General features: G+C 33.8%; 1 protein-coding gene across 2 annotated transcripts in view; it reads left to right on the top strand.

Annotated features, from left to right (window-relative positions):
* ZDHHC15 (zinc finger DHHC-type palmitoyltransferase 15) overlaps window positions 1-13,251 on the top strand; it is a 149,112-nt gene extending 135,861 nt beyond the window's left edge. Inside the window, exon 11 of one of the 2 annotated variants that reach the window (XM_050776390.1) lies at window positions 12,395-13,251. The gene's annotated coding sequence lies outside the window, so the exon portion shown is untranslated. The remainder of the gene's footprint in view (window positions 1-12,394) is intronic. The other variant, XM_050776389.1, reaches the window with a different exon arrangement.
* Window positions 13,252-13,494: the final 243 nt, after the last annotated feature.

Raw genomic sequence — 13,494 nt, 5'->3', positions numbered from 1 at the left:
GTTGGCCAGGCTGGTGTCTAACTCCTGACCTCAAGTGATCTGCCCACCTCGGCCTCCCAAAGTGTTGGGATTAGCCACCACACCGGGCCTCATATTCTGATAATAATAGAAAACAACTTGAATGTCTATCAGTAGAAGAATGCATTAATTATTTGGACATATATAATGTATTAATGCATTCTTCTACTGATAGACATTCAGGTTGTTTTCAGTTTGGATCTTAATTTTCTTTTGAAGTTTTTTAAATAAAAAAGGATGAAAGATAAAATGAATCCCATGTGTTTAAAACTTAGAATAAATGCTGTTTTTTTCATTTTGCCTCAAAATTTTATATATAAAAAATTGCCATAATTTTACCCCAAAAATACACTTATTCTAGATTATATTTTCTTCAAAATGAAAAGACAAACTTGAAAAATATTTGCAACCTATACAACACACAAAATTTAGTATGCTTAATTTACAAAGCTCTTGCAAATCAGTAAACAAAAGAAAAACACAACAGTTAGAAAATGGACAAAACAACAAAAGCAATCAATGAGGATAGAACTCTCTATTCAATTAATGATGCTGGGATAACTGGCTAGCCATATGCAGAAGACTGAAACTGGACCCTTAATTTTCTCCATATGCAAACATTAACTCAAGATGGATTAAAGACTTAAATGTAAGACTTCAAACTATAAAAATCCTAGAAGCAACCCTAGGAAATACCCTTCTTAACATTGGCCTTGGCAAAGAATTTTTGGCCAAGTCTCCAAAGGCAATTGCAACAGAAACAAAAAATTAACAAGTGGGACCTAATTAAACTAAAGAGCTTCTGCATAGCAAAAGAAATTATCAGTAGCAAAAACAATCTACAGAATGGGAGAAAATATTTGCAAAGATGTATCTGATAAAAGTTTAATATCCAGAATCTGTAGGGAACTTAACAAGCAAACAAGCAAAAAAAAAAAAAAAAAAAAAACCACTAAAAATGGGCAAAGGACATGATGAACAGATGCTCATCATCACTAATCGTCAGAGAACTGCAAATCCAAACCACAATGAGGTACTATCTCACATCAGTCAGAATGGCTATTATTAAAAAGTCAAAAAATAACAGATGCTGGTGAAGCTCCAGAGAAAAGGGTATGCTTATAAACTGTTGATGGGGATGTAAATTAGTCCAGCCACTGTGGAAAGCAGTTTCAAGATTTCTCAAAAACACTTAAAACAGAACTGCCATGCCACCCAGCAATCCCACTACTGGGTATATATTGAAGGAAAACAAATCCTTCTAACAAAAAGACTTATGTACATATATGTTCATCACAGCACTAATCACAGCAGCAAAGATATGCAATCAACCTAAGTGTCCATCAACAGAGGAATGGACAAAGAAAATGTAGTACATATACACTATGGATACTACACAGCCATAAAAAATAATGAAATCTTATCCTTTTCAGCAACATGGATGCAGCTGGAGGCCATAATCCTAAGAAAATTAACACAGAAACAGGAAACCAAATAATGCCTGTTCTCACTCATAAGTGGGAGCTAAACATTGAGTACACATGGAAACAAAGATGGCAACAATAGACACTGAGGACTACTAGTTGGGGGAGAACAGAAGGGGGTGGGTTGAAAAACTACCTATTGGGTACTATGCTCACTACCTAGGTGATGGGATCTATACCCCAAACCTCAGCATCACACAATATACCCATCTAACGAACCTGCACATGTACCCCCTGAATCTAAAATAAAAGATGAAATTATTTTAAAATTTTGGAAAAAGAAAATAGGCAAAGGATGCAATTAACAAAATAGAAATTAAAATGAAAAATAAACATTAAACTTGTTCAACTTCACTGTAAAGAAATGCAAATTAAAATAACCTAAAATACTATTTTTTGTCTATTAAGTCAGCCAATTTTTTACAACTATCAAAAAAAAAAAAAAAAACAGCTCCAAAAAAAAAAAAAAAAAAAAACAAAAAAGAAAACAAAAAAAAAAAAAACAAAAAAAAAAAAATGTAAAGAAAAAACATAAAAAACAACAAAAAAAAAAAAAAAAAAAAAAAAAAAAAACAACCAAAAAACAACACAACACAAAAAAAAAAAAAAACAAAAAACAGAACAAAAAAAAATAAAAAAAAAAAAAAAAACAAAACTTAATTTTAAAAAAAAAAAAAAAACTTCAAAAAAAAAAAAAAAAAAAAAAACAAAAAAAACAAAAACAAAAAAAAAAAACAAACACAAAAAAAAAAAAAAAAAAAAAAAAGAAAAAAGAAAAAAAAAAAAACAAAAAAAGAAACAAAAAAAAACAAAAAAACAAAACAAAAAAAAAAAATAAAAAACAAAAACAAAAATTTTTTGTCTATTAAGTCAGCCAATTTTTACAAATTACACTACCTATTGTAGGCAAGGACATGCTGAAACAGATGTTCTTATACATTGCTGATGTAAGTTAAAATTCATAGATCATTTTTTAAGTGCAACTTGGAAACATCTATAAAAACATTAAAATCTCATACTTTTTAATTCAAAGAAACATACTTTAATTTTATTGTTCTGCATTTTTTGTGCCTTTATACTACAAAAAAACTATATACTTTTATAATATACAATCTGGTGCATTTCGAAATACGTTTACATCTGTGAAACCATCGCTACAATCAAAATAATGAACATATCCATCTCTCCCAAAAGTTTTCTTCTGAGCTTTCATAAATAACCCCTGCCCCATCACCAGGCAACCACTGATTTATTTCGTTACTATCAGTTTTCATTTTCTAGAATTTTAAACAAGCAGAATTGTACAAATGTATTTTTTTTGTTTTGTTTTATCTGGCTTCTTCCAGTCAGCATAGTTGAGATTCACCTTTGTTGCTGTGTGTAAGAATAATTCATTTCTTTTTATTGATGAGTAGTATTCCACTGGAGAGAGATACACACACACACACACACACACACACACACACACACAAATTTACTTTTCCATCTATTAATGGATATCAGAGGTGTTTCTAGTTTTTTGCTCATACACATAAAGCTGCTATAAACATTTGTGACCAAGACTTTGTGTAAACCTGTGCTTGGGTAAATACCAAGGAGTGGGATGGCCAAGTCATATGGCAAGCATAGAATTTTTTTTTTAATGAACCATTTTTCTGTCCTGTACCTGTGTGTGGTAGATGCTCACTCTCTCATACTTTCTAGATGGCTTTATCAGATTAAGGAAGTTCCATGTTTTTTAAACTATACTTTAAGTTCTGGGATACATGTGTAGAACGTGCAGGTTTGATACATAGGTATACATGTGCCATGGTGGTTTGCTGAACCCATCAACCTGTGATCTATCTACATTAGGTATTTCTCCTAAGACTATCCCTCCCCTAGCCCCCCAACCCCTGACAGGCCCCGGTGTGTGATGTTCCCCTCCCTGTGTCCATGTGTTCTCATTGTTCAGCTCCCACTTATGAGTGAGAACATGTGGTGGTTGGTTTTCTGTTCCTGTGTTAGTTTGCTGAGAATGATGGTTTCCAGCTTCATCCATGTCCCTGCAAAGGACATGAACACATCCTTTTTTATGGCTGCATAGTATTCTATAGTGTATATGTGCCACATTTTCTTTATCCAGTCTATCATTGATGGGCATTTGGGTTGCTTCCAAGTCTTTGTTATTGTGAACAGTGCTGCAATAAACATATGTGTGCATGTGTCTTTATAGTAGAATGATTTATAATCCTTTGGGTATATATCCAGTAATGGGATTGCTGGGTCAAATGGTATTTCTGGTTCTAGATCCTTTAGGAATCACCTAAAATAGTTTCCAAAGTGGTTGTGTATTTTACATTTCCACTAGCATGGAATGAGAGTTCTAGTTGGCCCACATCCTTGAAAACACTTGATATTATCAAACTTTTAAATTTTAGCCCTTCTATTGGGCTTATAATTATATCTCATTGAGATTTTGATTTGTATTTTCCTAAAAATTAATGACGTTTGGCACCTTTTTCTGTCATAGTTTGCCATCTGTATATCTTATTTAATAAAGTGCCTGTTCAAATAGTTTGTCCATTTAAAAAATTGGGTTATTTTTATATTATTAAATTGTAAGAGTTCTCTTATTTATTTTTTATTTTTTTCGTTAAAGTAAGATTTTTATTTCGTAAGATTTTTTGCTGGGTGCAGTGGCTCACGTCTGTAATCCCAACACTTGGGAGGCCGAGGCGGCCGGATCACCTGAGGTTGGGAGTTCAAGACCAGCCTGACCAACATGGAGAAACCTCATCTCTACTAAAAATTCAAAATTAGCCAGGTGTAGTGGCATATACCTGTAATCCCAGCTACCCAGGAGGCTGAGGCAGGAGAATTGCTTGAACCCAGGAGGCAGGGGTTGTGGTGAGCTGAGATCATGCCATTGCACTCCAGCCTGGGCAACAAGAGTGAAACTCCATCTCTAAATAAATAAATAAATAAATAAATAAATAAATAAATAAATAAATAATTTTTAAAAGATATTTCTCAGGATTCTTTTTCAAATATAACCTTTTTTTTTATTTCAGTAGGTTTTTGGGGAACAGGTGGTGTTTGGTTACATGAATAAGTTCTTTAGTGGTGATTTCTGAGATTTTGGTGCACCCACCACCTGAGTAGTGTACACCATACCCAATGTGTAGTCTTTTGTCTCTTGCTGCCCCTATCCTTTCCCCCAAGTCCCAAAACTTCAACGTATCAGTCTTATGCCTTTGCATCCTCATAGCTTAGGTCCCACATATGAGAACACACAATGCTTGGGTTTCCGTTCCTGAGTTACTTCGCTTAGAATAATAGTCTCCAATTCCATCCAGGTTGTTGTGAATACCATTATTTCATTCCTTTTTATGGCTGAGTAGTATTCCACATATTTCATATATATATATATACACACACACACATACCACATTTTCTTTATCCACTCGTTCATTAATGGGCATTTGGGCTGGTTCCATATTTTTGCAATTGCAAATTCTGCTGCTATAAACATGTGTGCAAGTATCTTTTTTGTATAATGACTTCTTTTTGTCTGCGTAGATACCTAATAATGGGATTGCTGGATCAAACAGTAGATCTACTTTTAGTTCTTTAAGGAATTTCCACACTGTTTTCCATAGTGGTTGTACTAGTGTACATTCCCATCAACAACATAAAAAGTGTTCCCATTTCACCACATGCATGTCAACATCTTTTTTTTTTTTTTAATTTCGTGATTATGACAATTCTTCCAGGAGTGAGGTGGTATCGCTTTGTGGTTTGATTTGCATTTCCCTGATAATTAGTGATGTTGAGAATTTTTCCATATGCTTGTTGGCCATTTGTATATCTTCTTTTGAGAATTGTCTATTAATGTTCTTAGCCCATTTTTTGATGGGATTGTTTGTTTTATTCTCGATGATTTGTTTGAGTTGTTTGTAGATTCTGGACATTAGTCCTTTGTTGGATGTATAGATTGTGAAGATTTTCTACCACTCTGTGGATTGTCTGTTAACTCTGCTGCTGTTTTTTTAAATAATAATAATAATAATAATTATTATTATTATTATTGCTATGCAAGAGCTTTTTAGTTTAATTAAATCCCATCTACTTATCTGTGGTTTTGTTGCATTTGCTTTTGGGTTATTGGTCATGAAGTCTTTGCTTAAGCCACTATCTATAAGGGGTCTTCTTACGTTGTCTTCTATAATCTTTATGATCTAAGGTCTTACATTTAAGTCTTTAATTCATCTTCAGTTGATTTTTATTTAAAGTGAGAGATGAGGATCAAGTTTCATTCTTCTACATGTGGCTTGCCAAGTATCCCAGGACCATTTGTTAAATAGGGTGTCCTTTTCCCACTTTATGTTTTTGTTAGCTTTATTGAAGATCAGTTGGCTGTTAAGTGTTTGGCTTTATTTCTGGGTTCTCTATTCTGTTCCATTGGCCTATGTACCTGTTTTTATACCAGTACCATGCTGTTTGGTGACTATGGCCTTATAGTATAGTTTGAAGTTGGGTAATGTGATGCCTCCAGATTTGTTCTTTTTGCTTAGTCTTGCTTTGACTATGCAGGCTCTTTTTCTGGTTCCATATTAATTTTAGGATTGTTTTTGTAGTGCTGTGAAGAATGATAGTGGTATTTTTATGGGAATTACATTAAATTTGTAGATTGCTTTTGGCAGTATGGTCATTTTCACAAGATTGATTCTATCCATCCATGAGAATGGGATGTGTTTCCATTAGGTTTTGTCATCTATGATATCTTTCAGCAGTGTTTTGTAGTTTTCCTTGTAGAGGTCTTTCACCTCCTTGGTTAGATATATTCCTAAGTTTGTTTTTTTGTTTGTTTGTTTCATTTGGGTTTTTTCTGCAGCTATTGTGAAAGGGCTTGAGTTTTTTATTTGATTCTCAGCTTAGTTGCTATTGGTGTATAGCAGAGATAGTGATCATGTACATTAATTTTGTATCCTGAAACTTTGCTGAATTTATTTTTTGTTGTTGTTGTTGTTTTGTTTTTGTTTTTGTTTTTGTTTTGTTGTTGTTGTTGCAGTGGCAAGATTTATTAAAGCGAAAGTAAAGTGAAAGCAAAGGTAAAGCTTCCACGCGGTGGAAGGGAACCTGGAAGTGATGCTGTTTCTGGCTTGGGTGTCTTATGCTTATATCCCCTTATGACTCCTCCCCTTTTCTTTTTTCTACTTTATAGGATTAGCTTATTTTCTATCTATTTGTGGGTTGGTGAGCCTGACTGGTTAAAAACATCAAGTTGCAGCTAGAGTTTAAACTCCCTATATGATTGGTTGATGCTTCAATCCCTAACTTGCAGCTGTGACTCATTTTAGCTTAGGGGTAAATCCCCTTTGATTGGTTGAAGTTTTAATCCCTTACTTTGCTGAATTTATTTACCAGTTCTAGGAGCTTTTTGGATGAGTATTTAAGGTTGTCTAGGTATATGGTCATATCGTCAGCAAACAGTGACAGTTTGACTTCCTCTTTACCAATTTGGATGCCCCTTCTTTCTTTCTCTTGTCTGATTGCTCTAGCTAGGACTTCCAGCACTATGTTGAATAAAAGCTCATACATTTTTATCTGGTAACTACTCCATTTTAGGAATGCATTTTAATGAAGTCTGCACATCTGTTTATCATCAATATATTATAAGAATAGAAAATTTTAAAAGTACATCTCGAGTAATAGAGAAATGGTGAAATAAATTGCTACTTCATCATGATAAAATATTATGCGACTGTTATAAATAATTATTTTGGTTGGGTACAGTAGCTCATATCTGTAATCCCAGCACTTTGCAAGGCCATGACAGGAGGATCATTTGAGCCTAAAAGTTTGAGACCAGCCTAGGCAACATAGTAAGACCCTGTCTCTACAAAAATTAGAAAAAAATAGCTGCACATGTTGGCACAGACGTGTGGCCCCTGCAACTCAAGAGGCTGAGGCAAGAAGATTACTTCAACCTGGGGGGTAGAGGCTGCAGTGAGCTGTGATTGCACCAATGCACTCCAGCCTAGGCAACAGAGTGAGACCCTGTCTCAAAAAAATAATAATAATAATGGCTATTATGATGATGATGATGATGAAGAAAAATTACTAGGGTTATTTGAAAAACCTGTATGAGTGCAGTTTAAATTTAAAAGTTTATTTATTATGTTTATTGAGATACAATTCACATACCATATAATTCGACCACTTAAACTGTACAATTCAGTGGTTTTTAGTATATTCACAGAGTTTTACAACCATCACCATACCACAATCAATTTTAGAACATTTTCATTACCCCAAAAAGAAACCCCATACACATTAGCAGTCACTCCCCATTTCTTTCACTCCCATTCCTAGGCAATTGCTAATCTACTTTCTGTCTCTATAGATTTGTCTATTCTGGAATTTCATATAAATTGAATCATACAATATATGGTCTGACGAGAAAATATTTGCAAATCAAATATCTGATAAGATATTTGTGTGGAGAATATATAAAGAATTCTTACAATTCGATAATAAAAAGAAAAACAATGCATGTTTGTATATTGGCAAAGGATCTGAATAGACATTTTTCCAAAGAAGATACACAAATGATTAATAAACACATGAAAAGATGCTCAACATCATTAGCCATTAGGAAAATACAAATCAAAGCCACAATGAGATACCATTAACATCCACTAGGATGGCTATAATCCAAAAGACAGATAACATGTGTTGGCAAGGATGTGGAGAAATAAGAACCCTGATACATTGCTGTTGGGAATGTGAAAGGTGCAATCACTTTGGAAAACAGTTTGGCAATCCCTCAAAATGTTAACATAATTACCATATGACACAGCAATTCTACTCCTATGTATGTAACCAAGGAAAATGAAAACATATATCCACCCAAAAACTTGTACTTAAATGTTCATACCATTATTCATAATAGCCAAAAGTGGAAGCAACCCAAATGTCCATGTATTGATGAATAGTTAAAGAAAATGTAGTATATCCATATAATGAAATACTATTTGGCAACAAAAAAGATGCATGTTACAACATGGATGAACCTTGAAAACATTAAAATTGAACTCATGGAGATAGAAAGTAGAAAGATGGTTACCAGAGGCTGGGAAAGGTAGTAGGGGGCTGGGAGGGAGGTGGGGATGGTTAATGGGTACAAACAAAAGTTAGAAAGAATGAATAAGGCCTACTATCTGATAGCACAACAGAGTGACTAAAGTCAGTAATAACTTCATTATACATTTTTAAATAACTCAAAGGAGTTATAATTGGATTATTTGTAACTCAAAGGATAAATGTTTGAGGAGATGGCTACTCCATTTTCTATGATGCATTTATTTCACATTGTATGCCTGTATCAAAACATTTTCATGTACCCCATATATACACCTACTATGTACCCAAAAAACTAAAAATTAAAAAAAAACTAAAAATAAAACCAGAAAACTAAAAATAAATAAATAAATCATTCTGTAAAGCTATAGTAGTCAAGACAGTGTGGCGTTCACTGTTATTCACCACAGTACTAGAAGGCCTAGCTGGAAGAGTCAGACAAGAAAAAGAAATAAAGGGCATCCAAACTAGAAAGGAAGAAGTCAAATTATCATTGCTTGCAGATGATACGATCTTACATTTGGAAAAACCTAAAGACTCCACCAAAAAACAATTACATAAACACATTCAGTAAAGTTGCAGGATACAAAATCAACATATAAAAACCAGTAGCATTTTTATATGGCAACAATGAACAATCTGAAAAAGAAAATAAGAAAGTAATTCTATTTACAATAACTACAAATAAAATTAATACCTAGGAATTAACCAAAGAAGTGATAGATCTCTACAATGAAAACTATAAAACACTGATGCAAGAAAATGAAAAGTAAACACAAACTATGGAAAGATATTCCATGTTCATGGATTGGAAGAATCAATATTGTTAAAACGTCCATATTACCCAAAGCAACCTGCATATTTAATGCAATCCCTGTCAAAATACAAATGACCTTCCTCACAGAAATAGAAAAAGAATCTTTATATATATATATAACCACAAAAAGAAACAGAATAGCCAAAGCTATTTTGAGCAAAGAGAACAAAACTGGAGGAATCACATTACCTGACTTCAGATTACACTACAGAGCTGTAGTAACCAAAATAGTATGGTACTGTAATGGAACAGAATAGAGAACCTAGAAAAAAATCCATACATCTACAGTGAACTGATTTTTGAAAAATATTTCACAAACATGCATTGAGAAAACTGGGTATCCATGTGCAGAAGAATGAAACTAGACCCCTATTTTCACCATATGCAAATATCAGATAAAAATCGATTAAAGACAAGTCTAAGACCTCAAACTATGACACTACTACAAGAAAACACTGGGGAAACTCCAGGACATTGGACTGGGCAAAAATTTGTTAAGTAATATCCTACAAGCACAGGCAACCAAAGCAAAAATAGACAAATGGGATTATATCAAGCTACAAAACTTCTGCACAGCAAAGAAAACAATCAAGAAAGTGAAGAGACATCCCACAGAATGGGAGAAAATATTTGCAAACTACCCATCCAACAACATATTAATAAGCAGAATATATAAGGAGCTCAAACAATTAAATAGGAAAAAATCTCATAATCCAATTAAAAATGAGCAAAAGATCTGAATAGGCATTTCTAAAAAGAGGACATATGAATGGCAAACAGATATAGGAAAAGGTGCTCAACACCATTGATAATCAGAGAAATACAAATCAAAACTAAGAGGAGATATCTCACCCCAGTTAACGTGGCTTTTATCTAAAAGTCAGGCAATGACAAATGCTTGCGAGGATAAAAAAGAAAAAAAGGAGGAAAGGACATAAACAGACACTTCTCCAAAGAAGACATACAAACGGCTAACAAACATATGAAAAAATGCTTAACATTTTTAATCATCAGAGAAATGCAAATCAAAACCACAGTGAGATGCCATCACACACCACTCAGAATAGCTACTATTAAAAAGTCAAAAAATAACAGATATTGGCGAGGCTTCAGAGAAAAGCAAACCTTCCTACACTGTTGATGGGAATGTAAATAATACAACCACTATGGAGTACAGTTTGGAGGTTCCTCAGAAAACTAAAAATAGAGCTACCATATGATCCAGCAATTCTACTCCTAGGTATATACCCAAAGGAAAGGAAATCAATATATTGAAGAGATACCTGCATTCCCATGTTTATTGCAGCATGATTCACAATAGCCAAGATTTGAAAGCAACCTAAGTGTCCACCAACAGATGAGTGGATAAAGAAAATGTGGTAGATATATACAAAGGAGTACTACTGAGCCATAAAAAAGAATGAGATCCTGTCATTTGCAACATGGGTGGAACTGAAGGTCATGTTAAGTGAAATAAGCCAGGCATAGAAAGACAAACGTCACATGTTCCCACTTATTTGTGGGAGCTAAAAATTAAAACAATTGAACTCATGGAGTTAGAGAGTAGAATGATGATTACCAGAGGCTGGGAAGGGTAGTGGAGGGGTGAGTGCTGGAGGGGAATTGGGGATTGTTAATGGCTACAAAAAAAAAAAAAAAAAAAAAAAACCAGAAAGAATGAATAAGACCTAATATTTGCTAGGGCAATAGGGTAACTATAGTCAAAAATAATTTAATTGTACATTTTAAAATAACTATAAAAGTATAACTGGATTGTTGGTAACACAAAGGATAAATGCTTGATATGATGGATACCTCATATACCAAAATGTGATGATTATGCATTGCATGCATGTATCAAAGCATCTCATGTAATACATAAATATGCATACCTACTATGTACCCATAAAATTAAAAATAAATTTAATAAGATACATTATCCAATTTTCCATAATTATAAGGTTGTGAATAATATCACTAAACATAAATCTTTCTCCTCATTTATAATCATTTCCATAGGATAGAATCCTGGAAGCAAAATTACTGGTATGAATTTTTTAAAGGGTCAATGGATAAGGCCAAATCATTTTCCAGAAAGCTTAAACAAATAGCTACTTGAGGGCCTACTATATGCCAGATATTGTTTCAGGCAGATTATACCATTTTACAGATGAGCAAACTAAGATCCATTGACATTATTTTTCTAGAGTTATGGAGATAAGAGGCAAAGCTAGAATTCAGATTCATAATTGCCCAGTTTCAATGCTCTTGTTATTTCCATGTGGATTTCAAAAATAGTATTTTTGAAGTATCAAATTATATATTTACTAAAGAAAATGTGGAAAATGCAAGTAGAAAGTAGAGAAATGAAAATAAATTATCCATGAATCCACCACTTTCAATAGTTCAGTGTATTTCCTCAGTCTCTTATTACAAATATAATTTTGGGGTTTAAAAATATAGCATTGTAGGCCAGGCTTGGTGGCTCACGCCTGTAATCCCAACACTTTGGGAGGCTGAGGCGGGTGGATCACGAGGTCAGGAGATCCAGACCATCCTGGCTCAGACGGTGAAACCCCGTCTCTACTAAAAATACAAAAAATTAGCCGGCCATGGTGGCAGGCGCCTGTCGTCCTAGCTACTCAGGAGGCTGAGGCAGGAGAAGGGTGTGAACCTGGGAGGCGGAGCTTGCAGTGAGCCGAGATCACACCACTGCACTCCAGCCTGGGCGACAGAGCAAGACTCTGTCTCAAAATAAATAAATAAATATATATATAGCATTGTATATATAATTTTATATACTGCCTTTTTCACTTAACATTTTTCAGTGCTGATCTATACTCTTCATAAATGTAATTTTAATGGTTGCATATTATTGTCAAGTGGGTGTTACCACATGAATATTTACAGTTGTTCAGCTCATCTGTGAATTTCTTCTCTTCATTCCCAGGACTCACCATCTCTGCCTCCCATGAGGCTTACAGAGTTCAATGTTGGAAATCATTGTAATCTTCAAAATAAGTCACCGTGTTGGATTCAAAGCTTCAAAATTTGAAAGAATTCCATCAAATACTTGCTGTGTAAATGTTTCTGGACTTCATATTATTTAATTTACTGACTGAAATCCAATTTGGAATTTGACAGCAGTTAATTCAAGCCAATTTTTTTGTTTCTTCATTTCCCCTCCCCCAATCCATGAAAGCCTAAATGTAAAATATATCTTTTCATTCATCTTATCAGGTAAAAGGAAATTCAGAAAATTTCCTTGGGGTCTTTAATTCCCCCACAAAGATTATTAATCACATATATAGGGCCTTTTTGGTGTTGAACCGAATCAGACTACATTTGCTGTTTGTGTGCATGTGCATTTGTGAACATGTACAGCATATCTATACAAAATTCTGCTATGGTGTGAAAATCAAGGCTAAAAACCTGAAGCCTTTGTTTAATTATGCTTTTCCTCTAAATTGCAACTTAAATATTTGCTGGACTTTGAACCATCGCTATATCAAGTATCTAAAATTTGGGAGGGTGATTCAGTACACTGTGACCAACGTCCTCAAATTGGAATTTGAACAACAATGTAAAACCTGTTCTGTCACAAATGTTCCTGAAAGCACCACAGCTACTCAAGAAGATCAAAATCAGGACATAAACTTTATTAAACATAATAATCAGTGTTTTAAAGACTTTTTTGTCAGGGTGCAGTAAAATTCTCCAATTACTTTTATTCATTTATCTGCTACCTAGTTTTTTTTTTTTAAATTTATTTATTATTATTGTACTTTAAGTTGTAGGGTACATGTGCATAACGTGCAGAACAAATTTACAAGAAAAAAACAACCCCATCAAAAAGTGGGCAAAGGATATGAACAGACATTTCTCAAAAGAAGACATTCATACAGCCAACAGACACATGAAAAAATGCTCATCATCACTGGCCATCAGAGAAATGCAAATCAAAACCACAATGAGATACCATCTCACACCAGTTAGAATGGCGATCATTAAAAAGTCAGGAAACAACAGGTGCTGGAGAGGATGTGGAGA

This window comes from Macaca thibetana, chromosome X, assembly GCF_024542745.1.
Source record: "Macaca thibetana thibetana isolate TM-01 chromosome X, ASM2454274v1, whole genome shotgun sequence".
NCBI classification, from domain to species: domain Eukaryota; kingdom Metazoa; phylum Chordata; class Mammalia; order Primates; family Cercopithecidae; genus Macaca; species Macaca thibetana.
The sequence above is the reverse complement of the archived record's forward strand: the minus strand, read 5'-3'. Positions and strand labels throughout refer to the sequence as shown.